Source organism: Cervus elaphus, chromosome 12, assembly GCF_910594005.1.
Source record: "Cervus elaphus chromosome 12, mCerEla1.1, whole genome shotgun sequence".
Classification (NCBI taxonomy): Eukaryota; Metazoa; Chordata; class Mammalia; order Artiodactyla; family Cervidae; genus Cervus; species Cervus elaphus.
Genome location: NC_057826.1, coordinates 74,583,782 through 74,596,422, shown reverse-complemented (window position 1 = coordinate 74,596,422; position 12,641 = coordinate 74,583,782). Strand labels below are relative to the sequence as shown.

General features: G+C 42.0%; 1 protein-coding gene across 6 annotated transcripts in view; it reads left to right on the top strand.

The window, feature by feature from the left end:
• Positions 1–812: 812 nt before the first annotated feature.
• The window catches only part of CHD8 (chromodomain helicase DNA binding protein 8), a 60,388-nt gene continuing 48,559 nt past the window's right edge, over positions 813–12,641 (top strand). For 2 of the 6 annotated variants that reach the window (XM_043919476.1, XM_043919472.1), the window contains exon 1: positions 813–914. The gene's annotated coding sequence lies outside the window, so the exon portion shown is untranslated. Of the gene's footprint in view, positions 915–1,825; positions 2,024–12,641 lie in introns of those variants that run through there. The other 4 variants (XM_043919474.1, XM_043919478.1, XM_043919479.1 and 1 more) reach the window with 4 other exon arrangements.

The window sequence follows — 12,641 nt, the reverse complement described above, 5'->3', positions numbered from 1 at the left end:
GTTTGGGTCTATTGATGAATTTAGACCTTTTTTTTTTTTTAAGTTGAAATTCTTTCCTGAATTCTGTTCATTTCCAACTGACTAGCAGTACTCTGTACTGTCAGAACACCTGAAAACTTGCGAGCGAGACATAAGGATTCGAAGTATCTAGAATAGATGCATAACCTATGCTGATATTATGCTGATATCCTGAGGATTGAGAAATCTCTAAAGGATTATCCCAGGAACTCAGAAAATCCACTCACTTCAAGAATTAATTTTTGCTCCTTTGATTTGGTTAAGATCGCTTCACTTGTATGAGACAGGGTGGGGGTTGCCACTAGACACACTCAGCATTATTCCAGGTTTCTTCCCCATCGTGACTGAGGGGGTACTCTGATTACGTAAAGGAGAGTACGTTTGGGCTGAACCTAAGCAGTCGGACAGGACGCCGAAACGGGCTTCAGATTCCTTAAGCACTCCTTCCTCCTCCTGGCCCTAAAGGCACCAGCCCGATCCAAGATGGCTTCCCAGAAACAGGTAACTAAATGTTTTAGTTTAGAGCGCCCCCAACGGCGGGGGTCAAGAAAAGAAAGATTCGGAGAGATCCGAAAGCCAGTGAACGGAGAGCGGTAGGAGACAAGGTACCGCCAGATTTTCTTTTCAATCAGGCATATGTGTGGTTGCCTCAGCCTTTTAGGACCTCCCATCCTCAAGAGACTTCCTGGATGGAGCTCATATTACCCTGCTGGAAGAGGCGGGGCGTCGGCCCTGCTATTGGCGGGTGGGAGCGTAGGTGGGCGGAGCAAGGGAGCATGGACTACTAGCAAGCTAGATTGAGGCGAGGGCTGGCCATGCTCCGCCGGAAGGCGCCTTGTTCTCCGAAAGGGTGAGTTGAAACGCTGGCTGGAAAGGAAGCGCCGGGACTTGTTCAGGTAGGCTTTTAAGCACACGCCCGCCGCTCAGTGCTGATCCAAGAGTCTTTGCAAAAGCTGAGGCTCTTAGATTGGTTTTCATAACTCATCCTCCTCCTCGCTCCCCCGCCCTCTGTCCTTCCCCCAGTTGTGCGGGATCAGGTGCTGGGTGATGCTCCGGACTGAACCATTCTCCTTTGTGAGAGGCCGGGGGAGAGGGCGGCTGCCGGCCCGCGGGGCCCGAACCGGGCTGATCCGCGAACGCGGCTGCCCCGGCCCCTGTGAAGTTTTTAGGCCTTGTCATTGCATTACTGGGCATCGTGTAGATTTGAGGCAGATCCGTTTTCCCTTTGCCCCTTCAGAGGGAAAACTCCCCGGCTCCGTTTGGTCACTCCATACTTTGGACTCAGAAGTGGGAGTTTGGGGTTTTGGGTTTGTTTTTTTTTTTTTTTTTTCAAGCAATAAAGATGGTTAGGAGAGCAGGAGGTGAGCATGTGCGATTGTTTTACATTATTAGGTGTAATTTCTGTGGATCTTTGGGAGAGCGGAGCAGGCTTTTGGACAGTGTTTAGAGGTGGTGGGAAGAGAGGAGCTCAAGCTTTGCATCTCCATTGACAGGTCCGCAGAGCTCACTGGTTTTCTGTTGCATTATGTAAACTCTTCAGTGGCAGAAGACCCTCCCCCTTCCTCGGAGCGAAAGCAGTTTCTTTCTTTACCTGTCTCCAGTGTCGCAGGAAATTTCCCTGCCTTTGCGGCAGCTGTGCAAATGCAGCGGCTCCTACCTTTTAAGGGGCAGTCCTAAATGATTCAGGTCTTCAAGGAAGAAATGAATAGTGGTATATAGATGTTTGGTGGACCAATCTCTTTTCAATGACTGAGAACCGTGAGCCAGAAGTGGAAGACTTAGAACTTGATGTCTTTTTCTTTTAAAGAATAGACATAGTGGAATGCCCCAAACACCAGAGGAGCTGCGTTTTCTGTCTACTGCATCCTACCATCGCCCTAGCATCCACAGCTTGTTTACTCTTCATGTTGTTCTGAACCTATCAGTTCAGCCGGAGATTGTCTGCCTGTTATCCTTAGCATCAGGTGAGGTCCTATCCACTGTGGGGCACTTTAGGTACTAGAAGGTGAGTTTGTGATTTGAATAATATTCTCTTGTTAGTCCGTTAGATATGTCTTCTGCTTAGGAATTTCTTTTGTATTGATCAACAAATAGGTTTCAGAACAAACTGTGGTCCACCTCTTAGGGCGAGAACATGGGAAGTTTCTCATTCCAAATATTTTGGAATATCTCACCCCTTAAAGGAAAAAAAGAGTTATGATAAGGAAAATAACCTTTTTCATTTAAAGAGACAGGTAGTAAGAGTGGTATGCCAGTGGGTCTGCAAGGCAAAATGAAGGATGTTGGCCAAAGAGAAGGTACGTGTGTGTAAAGACAGGCTTCGGGGAAGGTTTAAAACTGCGGTAGCAAAGGAGTAATGGATTAGGATAAGTGATTTGATGAAACAGTGCATGGTTAGTGACACATAGTTCTTGCTTTCCTCGTGTTTGATGTATCCTGTACCTCTGGCGTTTTGAGTATGTCTGTTCCCAAATTGACAAAATCCATTTAGACATGGATAGAAATGATAGAAATAGAAATCTGCTGAGCTGGTTGTGAATCACCAGGAAACACAGATCTTGTATTTCCTGGGACAGTCTTCTCTGCAGCACCCGCTGGGTGATGGGGTGAAAGAATCTTGGTATTGTGATAACCACCACTGCAGAGTTTTGGTTGTAACAGGAAAAATTTACCACTTATTATTAGAAGGGTCAAGTTACTGGTAGGTAAGGTAGGATGGTGAAGGGAATTGATCTTTAAAAGAAACCAGTGTACATGTCTCCTTTGAAAAGGGTGAGGTTTTTCTGGGCAAAACTAACACTTTAGTAATTTGTGGGTTTCAAGCTCTGTACTTGCTTTTTGAAAGAATGAGATTTGATATTCATTCAGATGAATGCTAAATGCTTTGAAGATACTGTTTGTCTACAGTCCTGCAAGGGTTAAGCTATCTCTGAGCTTACGTTTAACCTAATAACTGAAGGATAAACAAGACAATATTGTTCTGGACCCTCCACCCTCAGCCTTAGAAGTGACTCCACTTCTGGAGTTGTATTTGAACCAGTCCCTGATCCGCAGGTCTTTGCTTGACCTATCCTTGCACCTATTATAACCAACTTAGTATTTACTCTTTTACTTTTAGCATTCTGTTCATTGGTAAACTATCATTTCAGATCGTACTCATCTCCTCTTTAATTAATTGTTCTTTTTCTCACAGAGCGGGTGGTCTTCCTTTCATCCTTCTGTTATACATATATATATATATTTTTTTTTTTTTTGAAACAGTTTATTTTCCATCAACCAAATTTCCGTTTTGGTGGAAGTTTATGGAAGTTCTACAAGTTTGATTTTGTTCACTTTGCCTTTTGTTTTGGCTCACTGACATTGTCCCTTTTCATGTCTGTCTTGAGACCATTTAAGAATGCAAAGAGACCCTAATTTTCAAGAGGGGTTCCTTTGGTGCCTAGTACCCAAATAACTTGACTTCCCTGGTAGCTTAGCTGGTAAAGAATCCACCTGCAATGCAGGAGACACTGGTTCAATCCCTGGGTTGGGAAGATCCCCTGGGGAAGGGATAGACTACCCTCTCCAGTATTCATGGGCTTCCCTGGTGGCTCAGATGGTAAAGAATCCACCTGCAATGTGGGAGACCTGGGTTCGATCCCTGGGTTGGGAAGATCCCCTGGAGGAGGGTATGGCAACCCACTCCAGTATTCTTTCCTGGAGAATCACCATGGACAGAGGAGCCTGGTGGGCTACAGTCCACGAGGTCGCAAAGAGTTGGACAGAACTGAGCAACTAAGCACGGCCTGGCACCCAAGTAACAGTTGTATTTCTATGTAGCATAGCTGTTGTGTGAACTGTTTACTATTGCCTAAAGCTTTGTTTAACCATGTATTAAATTTTGAATTATCCTGGATCCCCTTCTCCCAACCTTAACCTCTGTTTTGTGTTGGTTCTTATATGAAGTTATAGTTCAGCTTTTTTTCTTTGTTTGTTTTGCCTTTTCTGACTAATTCATATTTCCTTTAAAATTTTCATTGTTTCTCTATATTGCAAAATAAGTCCACCTCTTTGTAGTTATTGGATATTTTAAATTTAAACTAGAGTATGTTACTCTCTGAGATTTCTCAGAGAACAGCTTAATAAGCTGTTCAATCGGTAACAATTTCTTTTGCCGTTTTATTACCCATCACTTTCCATCCTTCACTAAACTCTTGGTTATTGAATGTCACATGAAGCAAAATAGTCAACTTTGCTGTACTTTGCATGTGGGCTCATGTGTCCAACTCTTTGCGACCCTATGGACTGTCCCCTGCCAGGCTCCTCTGTCCATGGAATTCTCCAGGCAAGAATACTAGAAGGGATTGCCATTTCCTCCTCCAGGGGATCTTCACAACCCAGGGATCCAACCCACATCTCCTGCATTGCAGATGGATTCTTTACCACTGCACTGCCTGGGAAGCAGTGTAAGTTAACTTTAAAGTATCTAATTGTTGCCTTCAGATCCTGCAGGAGAAGTTTTTAACAAAAGTAAAGCACTTAATTTCTACCCCTCTATATGTTACATGATAATGAAAAATCTAGCAGAAAGACTGGCACAGATAGTTACTTTCCATGCACCTTTAGCAGGGATGAATCCAGGAATGTATTCCAAGCAATGGGACAGTGTAGGGAGCCTAGATGACATTCGAGCCCCTTCCTATTCAGACTTTTCAAATATATTCTCACTAGTTTGTTTGAAAAGAGTTTTCAGAACATGGTCAAATAAAAGTACAAACAGTTGCAAAACCAAACTGAGGATTTTAAATATCACATACCTTTGTGTGTGTGTGCGTGTGTGTGTTTGTGTGCGTGTATGCTAAGTCGCTCCAGTTGTGTCTGACTGCAACCCTGTGGGCTGTAGCCTGCCAGGCTCCTCTGCCCATGGGATTTTCTTTTTTTGCCCATGGGATTTTCCAGGCAAGAATATGGAGTGGGTTGCCATTTCTGTCTCTAGTGGAATCTTCCCAACCCAGGGATTGAACCCGGGTCTCCTGCATTGCAGGCAGATTCTTTATTGTCTGAGCCACTAGGGAAGACCACCTTTATGAGTAATTTTTAAAAGATTGGCTTTGTCATTCAAAGAATGAAGCATTCCTGATTTTATTCCTTCAGTACATTTCCAGAGAAAGTTATTGTGTATGGCTTATTTTTATTTGGTATTTCCAGGCTTTTTTTGTTTTTTTAATTTTAAAAAGATAATTAAATGACAGACTTTTAAAATTACTAGATAATAACCAAATTACTAGATAGTAACAGGACTGTGTTTTTTTCTCCGTGTGTATGTCAGCACCCTAAATCTGATAGTTCTGATTTGTTTGGTAGTATTCCAATATTAACACCTTTTTGTTTTGTTTTGTAATTCTCCTTAAACTATGTCAGTAACTTTCTGTAAAAGAATATATATTAGTTGAATTCTTAATTTCATCTGAGAGGAAGGATATTCAAGAGCTGTAAAGTCTTTCAGATTTCTCAAATTGTCTCTCATGGTCTTTATAAAAACCTTTGGAATATCCCACCTCCATTTTCTCTTCCACTACATAATTTTGGGATACAACATATCTTTAGGAATTATTCTTAAGTGACATGGGTATTCAGAGGTACATGGCCCATTAGTGATACAGGAATTTATTTTTGATTAGTTCTAGGAAAAAAACAGTGATTTCGGTAATTTGGCAGCCTACTTAGAACCAAGTCATAATAGTGTTTTGTAATGGAACATGAAATCATATTTCACTTATCCTGTGATTTTTCATGTCCTATTACAGATATCAGATGTGTATCAGATACTCATCCATCTGAGTAAACTTAATGACAGGCATGATTTTTCAGAATTTCTGAGTAGGGGCTGCCAAGTTGCATAAATACTGAACTTTCAGTGTTTTGTGTTTCATTGCTTCCGTTCAGCCTCAAGTCATTCTTTGTTTATTTACACATTGGTGAAGTGAAGTTGCTCCGTCGTGTTTGACTCTTTGTGACCCCGTGGACTGTAGCCCACCAGGCTCTTCCATCCATGGGATTCTCCAGACAAGAATACTGGAGTGGGTTGCCATTTCCTTCTCCAGGGGATCTTCCCGACCCAGGGATCGAACCCAGGTCTCCCACATTGCAGGCAGGTGCTTTAACCTCTGAGCCACCAGGGAAGCACATTAAATCTAAATATGTAGTGCTTTTGCCTGTTTTTCAGGTGTACCTCTTGGTGGGGGCATCTTTTCCGTGAGGTCTTAAATATTTATGTGGGTAATGGTCACTTTCATTCACTGCTATCCTGAAAGTCATGGGAGTTAAAATTTGAGGCACCTGGGACTAGGGCTATGTGAGCTCCTGAGGAACAGCCTAGTCAGTTGCAGAAGTGGTAAGTTCCCACAGGCAGCACTGTGAAGTAAGCAAAGTACTCAGATAGATACCAGCATCATTCCTATAAACACACAAAATGATTAACTGAATTACCTGCATGTTGCCCTAGCCACCCATGCTGGTTGAAGTCTGTTCCGAGGTTTTGAGGTTAAAGTGTTATCCTGCTTTCTCAGCACAGTGGTGCGGGTCTTTTTATCCTGCGCAGCAGTCTGGCTATTCTGATTATGAAACTTTTGCATCTACTTTAGTATCCCACCATTCTGCTTAGCAGATCACCTCAGCCAAGTCTCTAAGGAGTGATTTTGCTTTGAGAGAAACCTTTAGTGGTACTCTTTTAAATTATTGGACAGGGAATAATAAACTCCTTTTTATTTGCCTACTGTGTGCCAAACATTGTACATAATCTTTTAATCTTCAGAATAACCCCGAAAATGTGTGTGATGTTACTTTCATTTTACAGAAGAGAAAAAAATAAGACTTAGTGAGTTTGATAACTTAACCAGGAATAGGACTCTGGTCTGTGGGACTTCAAAGCCTCATTCGTTATCATCTCCCCCCATTTAGAAATTCATTGAAGGCCTCTGGAGGAGAACTGTCTTTGACTACAGTATTAGACAAGTAGGCATTCCATAGCTTATTAAAGCTGTACGTTTAGCAGTTGTAGGGCCTTGAGAATGTAAAATTTCTTTTTGTCTTTGTATTTCTGTCAAAAGGGAAAAAAAAGAATAATAGTTTCTTTTATTTAACTTAGTTATTTTGAAGATAAGATTATGTGAAATACTTTAAGCTCTACAGAGGAAAATCACTTGGTCAGTCACAGACAACTTCATTTTTTAGCCAGTGCAAGTGAAACTAACTCACTGACTTCATCATCCCTTCTCTCTGGGTCCTTTTTTGTGCCTAGAGGCATAAGTGAGATAATAACAGTGCTTCTCTTCCCCTGCCACACATACTTTTTTAGCATAAATGTTGCAATGAGAACAGTCCCTCATAAATAATTGAGTAGGAGTTCCCTGTTGGCCTACTGGTTAGGATTCCAGGCTTTCACTGCCTGGGTTCAATCCCTGGTTGGGGAACATCACACAAGCTGTGCAGTAGAACCAAAAGATAAATAAGTAAATTAAGTAAATATTTCTATTTCTCTGTTAGGCTGAAAAAGCATATATATACTTGGGCCAGTTAAAGTAGGGCATGCAGGGGTGGTGTGGGAGGGCATAAAGAGGACCATGACTCTGTTACCTAAATTATATATATTATGGGGCGGGGTGGGGGAGGTGAAGTGAGCGAAGGGGATCAGCTGTATGGTAATAAATGCAAAGTAACTTTTTGGTGGTGAACAAGCTGTAGTGTATACAGAGGTAGGAAAAAAACTGTACACCTGAAACTTATAAATGTTATAAATCGGCATTGCCTCTGTAAAAAGAAATTGCATATATTATTACTTAAGCTGGATGTCCAAAAGTGATGTCATTCAAGGTGAATAATATATTGATCCTGTTAGATATTCCTTAATTTAGAACCTAGAATATGACTTTCATCGTGGTGAACACGCACCAGTGAAGAGGAACTTCTCCAGGTCCAGTCTAACTTGACCTCAGGGCACTGATCCTTAAAGGTTAGGCTCTTATTTTCTCTCTTCAGACTTAGACCAAAACTCTAGGGTTTCACTGGAATAAAATCTACAATGAGGCTGAATCCATGCCCCATTTTTGAGGCGTGTGAGTATGGTTTCATCCATTCACTTTTTGCCACAGCTTTAAATTACCCACCACTGAGGCTTTTAGGGTCCCAAGCCTAAAGGAGATAACTAAAATTTCACAGCTTTCAATAGTGATTGCCACACTGCAGAAAATAGTCTGTTATGTGTATTAAATGCCGCCTCTTTTGCTCCATGTGAAAGCTGTGTCTGCTACAGGTCCTAGAGTAAAGATGCTTAGGATCTTTTGCTGCCTCTTCTGAATGTCTCTGGTAGGAGATGTGCCGCTGCCTGTGTACTGTCTCAGCAATCTGAGACAAGTGTGTGGTTTTGGTTAGATACCTTTGTGTTACGCAGCACACACACCACCCGCCCCCACCCATCCCCTCTCCCACACACCTTTGACTAGAAGTTGAAAATGCATTCCTTCAACAAAAGTACACAGGGTGCCCATTACCACCTGATAAGCAAAGGAAATATTGTAATAAGCCGTACACAGACCTTGCCCTTGTGTAACTTGCATTCTAATATGGGGGTGAGGAAGACTGGATAGCAAACAATTATATAGTCAGTTAATCAGTCTGCTACAAAAGAGAAATTATGGATGTTACAGAGAGTTTACAATAAAGGCGTATAACCTACGCCATAATATAGTTGGGTTGTTAAGAATGTGACTTTGGAAGCTACACTATCTAAGTTTGAATCCTGCCCCACTTTCTGTTAACCGTGGAATGTTGAGTCAATTGCTTATGATTTGTGCCTCAATTTCCTCATCTGTAAAAATACAGTTATTTCAAGTTCAGTCTGCTAATGCATTTTCATTGTGTAAAACAGGGCCAGGTGTGTAATGTACATTCAAAAGTTTGGTGGTTTTTTTTGTCTGAGAGGTCAGGGAAAGCTTTTCTTTGAAATGATGGTGTTGAAATGAGATTTGAAAGATAAGTAAGAATTAAATGGGCTTCCCTGTTGGTTCAGTGGTGAAGAATTGGCCTGCCAATGTGGGAGACACAAGTTCCATCTCTGGGTTGGAAAGATCCTCCTGGAGAAGGAAATGGCAACTCACTCTGGTATTCTTGCCTGGGAAATCCTATGGACAGAGGAGCTATCCATAGGATCACAAAAGAGTCAGGCATGATTCAGTGACCAAACAACAGCAAACAACAAAGAATTAAATAGGCTAAACGGATGGGGAACAAGTTGGAAGGCAGTGGCAGTAGTCGAGGGGAATGGGGATGGTCAGTTGACCCAGAATGGTTGTAGAGGCAGAAATGGGTGGATTTGAGGGATGTTTAGGGGGTGAAGGTAGGATTCTGAAATATTGGATAGGAGTGGTCAGGAAAAGAGATTCTGGTCTCTTCAGCCACGGCTTCACAGGAGATGCTAGAGGGTGATTACCTTCTGTGAGTACACACGTGGTAGTGGATATGGAGGAGACCACCAAGAAATCAGGTCTCCTTGAGGTAATAAGCCTGTTCTAGGGAGAGCTGGACAAGAAGGTCAGCCAGGGAGATTGTAGGGACTATCAGGAAAAGCTGTTGAGTAAGCAAGTGAATAAACAGGCCTGGAGTTCAGACGACTTGCCTAGAGGTATAAATGAGAGACAAGTATATAATTAGTTTGTTGAGGAAAATAATTAATTGAGACCCTGTATGTGAACTGGACATCCTTGAAGGTACAGAATGAGAAAAGAGGAAGGCCTGGGACCAAAGCTTGGTGAACTAAATGCTGGTAGAGGAGAAGAGTAGCAAAGGAGAATTGGCCAGAGAAGTAGAAGGAAAATCAGAGAAGTGTGATGTTCTGGAAAAAAGTGCTTGGAGGGATGGCATGAGGGGGTGTTTCTGAAATCTTTATCATCCCTCCTTGGATCCCTGAGAGTTTTCATTTAGGTCTCTAAATACCCAAAAGTCAGATGCTAGTGACTTAGAACATCTGCAGCAGGTTTAGACTGACTGAAGCCAGTTAGTAAAACATGATCTTCAGACTCTCGAATCTAAACTGTAGTTATCCCTGTTTGCTATAAATTAGATCTCACATAGAGGAAGCAATGGCTGCCCTACATATTCATGCTCATAGATAGTAACCTGCTGAAATTGATGAATTATTCTGAAGGCCATTGATCTGGCTGGTGATCCCCTCTAAGGTTGACTGGCACCTCCCAAATTAGGTAGAGACACTGCTAAAAACAATTTTTTTCCCCAACTATTATCCAGGAACATTTGTTGAGTACCTCCTAGAAATAGTGGTTATATGTCAACATTTATTAGAAGTGTGTGAGATGTTTCATTAATCCTCATTAATGGCCCTGTAATTTGATCCCCTTTGTAACTCCAGGAGATAGTGAAGATAGAGGAGATAGAGGAACTCCAGGAGATAGTGAAGCACAGGAAAGCCTGTTCTCCAGGAAAGCCTGTGCTCTAGTCCACGAGGTCGCAAGGACCACGAGGCTAAGGACATGACTTAGCCACCGAACACCACCACCACGTTGATCTCCCTTTGTACAAAGGAATGAACTAGACTCAGAAAGGTTTATTTACTTCGTGAACAGGAATTTGAACCCACATCCCTCTGACTTGAAGCCCATGAGGCTTCTGCATACAAATATAACTCAAATAGGAATTAGAAGATAATTATCCCAAAAAAGTGTTTAATAAAAATGCTGTGAAAATTCATGGAACTGACTACTCTTAGCTTGATAGTGAAAAGTAGAGATGTGTTAAATCCAGTGGACAAGTTTTAAAGTTCTTATATCATTGGACATTTGTGCTTTTTTGGATGCAATTGATCGCTCTTTCCCCCTGCAACTCTATTCTCTATGCTTCAGCTGCATTGCACTTTCTGCTCCTCTAGCTTTGCCTTATCTACCTGCTTAATAGGTATGGCTTATTCTGATTCTTAAATCCTGATGTTCTCCTGGGTTCCTCTGTAGCTTTTCTCACTCCACACCCAAAATCTCAAATTTGGCTAAGTGTTTTGTTTAGCCTGCAAAGTGTTTAAAACATTTTTAGAAATTAGTTATCTTTGTTTAAAACCTGGACGACTTACATAAAGCTCTGTATTTCTGACTTTTGGAAAATCTGAAGTTCTCTTGCAACCTTGGATTTGTGTTTCCATATGGCAGCACTTAACTAGAGCTGGACACAGCTGCTGTCTTTGGAGTGGACATTCAGGTCTTCCCAGACCCCAGCATTCTCTGTTGTCTTCCCAACAGTTCGGCGCAGTGTTGTACATACTTTCTCTGCTCTTCATACTCCCTGAGTCCTCCCCACTCTTAAAACTACTATTTTGATACTGATAATTCCAAATCTGTCACCAAGCCAACTTTTAGATTTATACATCCAACCTCCCATTGAATATCACTACTTGACATGCTATAGGCAACTCAGACTACAGTGGCCGAACTCCTCTTTCCCTGTAAACTCTAGGTTCTACCGGTTTTTATCCCCTAAGTTTTGTTAAACTCTCTCCATTCCTTTCCTTCATTACCTTTGGAACCACATTGCTATGATTCGGGTTCTCATCATCTTGTTAGAATTCCTGGTTACAAACCACAGAAATCATCTTTTGACTAACAGCTGAAAGGGAACATATTCGAAGGATGTTGTGTGGCTCACATGGGGATGGCTGGAGAATTGATTTAGAAACTGATCTGGAACCAAGGGAGGTTGGAGACGTGGAGAATGTGGGCAGGATCAAAGCACTGACAGTCTGTTTATGATGCTGCAGAATTCCAGTGTCTCCCATTGCAGAATACTGTCTAGCTGGTTGGTTCTGGGTCTTTGTGTTGCCACTGCAAAATCAAGGTTTTCCACAGGAGTGTCCACTTTTTTTTTTTTTTGGAGTGTCCACTTAAACTGGGCAAAGTTATGTGTGTACTTCTTCCCCAACTGGAAGGGGAAGTAGAACCTCACCCCTCATTTCAGCACCCCCCACCCACCCACTCCAGCTCTGTAATGGGACTTAAGATCCAGTCTTCCATTGAAGACTTTTACCTTGAGTTAGTCTCCAATATAGGAAGGCAGGGGTGCAGGAAAAAAGAAAATCAACAAACATCCACATTACAACTCTTTTCTGGACTACCATAGCAGCCTCCTAGCTACTTCTGTGTCCTCTGTCCCCTCATTCCCCAAATCTATTCTCTATCCAACAGCCAGAGCTAGCTAACTAAAATGCGTATTTGATCGTGTCATTCCATTTTTCAGTGGCTCCTTGGACACCTGTAAGAAAATGCTTCAATGTGGCATTCAAGGCTTTTTCCTTGAAAGGTCTGCCCCTTACCTCCCCCTTCAATTTTCATCTCCCCCTGATTTCTTCTTTGTGATTTACACTTAGGCAAGACTGAACTTCTAAACTATTTAGGCCTTCCTCTATATATCTCATACTGTTTTTACTGCCCTGCTTTGTTTTGATTTTCGTCTTACTGTCCCTGTTGCCTGAAGACCCCTTTCTTGTAGCTCACCTTCCCTTCCCCAGTTAACTCCTCCTCATCCTTGAAGAAACTACTTCCTTAATACCTTTTCTCCTAATTTATTGTCCCTGTCACCTGAAATAAAGC